Genomic DNA, 1578 nt, shown 5'->3' on the forward strand with positions numbered 1-1578 from the left:
AAGCAATAAATTCAGAATAAATCAGATAAACAAAGAGAGAATTTCATTAAATTAGCATGGACAAACAAGCATAGTTCGGAATTAGGTTACATCGTTTTCCTAGAAAGAAGAAAATTTAGCTCATGCTAGAATTGGAATTCAACATAAACGAATTCACCATAATTGTTCTGAGAAGATGGGAAGAAGAAAATAAACACTGAAAAATCCTCCTTGCAGCCTCAACTGGTCGTCAAAAGCTCAAGGGAACGATTCAACGCCTTTCTCCCGTCCGTGCTCGTGTATGAATCCAACGTACGTGCAATAAATTGGAATTCCGTCTCCAAAACAAATGATTTGAATCCCTCTAGCTATGTTTTTCTCTCCCAAAGAGTGTTCTCCAGTCAAAACTCTCGGCTCTAGAGTGAAAAATGGCCTTTTATATGGTCCCACGGTGGAAAACCTAAAATCTGTCAAAATACGATGTTCGCTCGAGCGGGGTGTCGAGCGCGCGTCGAGCGTTCGACTCTGCCTGATTTCGCTCGAGCGTCCTATCGAGCGCACATCGAGCGTTCGACTCTGCTTGAATTCGCTCGAGCGGCCAATGTCTCCGCTCGAGCGATCTTCGTTTTTCAGCAACCTGCTCGAGCTCCCTGTCGAGCGGCAGTCGAGCGTTTGAATCTGCCTGAATTCGCTCGAGCGGCCAAAAGCCTCCGCTCGAGCGAACTTGTGAAATCTGCAATATGAAATTTTGCAAGCCATCAGTCTGAGGTTCTTTTTTAGACAATTCCTACATCATTAGAGTCGATAGAATCAGATGGGCAGTTGAAAGAGACAACTGGGTCTCTTCAGTTATCAAATGTGAGTTACATGAGTAATTGGCGTAGGCCAATCTTTGAAACTCTTGATTTACCAGGAATCATGAAGTCATTAGAAGAAGAAATCTCAATACTAGAGTTGAAGCCACTACCCGAGAATTTGAAGTATGTTTTTCTGGGCCCAATTGAGGATACATTTCCAGTGGTCATTTCTTCTCAGCTCACTTCAAAGCAGGAAGCAGAGTTATTAACAGTGCTGAGACATCATCAAGGAGCAATAGGTTGGACTATTGCAGACATAAAAGGTATTGATCCTTTAATTTGTACCCATAACATTTTTCTAAAAGGAGATGCAAGACCAGTTCGTGATGCACAGCAGAGGTTGAATCCTACCATGAAGGAGGTGGTGAAGAATAAAGTGCTAAAATTGGGCATCATTTATCCTATCTCTAATAGTAAGTGGGTAAGTCCGACACAGGTAGCACAAAAAAAATCTGGTTTAACTATTATTAAAAATGCTAATGGTGAGTTGATCTCAACTAGGAAGGTAACGGGTTGGAGAATGTACATTGACTACCGAAAGTTGAATTCAGTCAGTCGAAAAGATCACTTCCCATTACCTTTCCTAGATCAGATTTTAGAAAAAGTAGCGGGTGATGCTTTTTATTGTTTCTTGGATGGCTTCTCTGATTATTATCAAATTGCCATAGCACCAAAGGATCAAGAGAAGATCACATTCACTTGCCCCTTTGGTACTTTTGCTTTAAGAAGAATATCATTTGGT

This window comes from Carya illinoinensis, chromosome 16 (genome assembly GCF_018687715.1).
Source record: "Carya illinoinensis cultivar Pawnee chromosome 16, C.illinoinensisPawnee_v1, whole genome shotgun sequence".
In the NCBI taxonomy this organism is placed as follows: domain Eukaryota; kingdom Viridiplantae; phylum Streptophyta; class Magnoliopsida; order Fagales; family Juglandaceae; genus Carya; species Carya illinoinensis.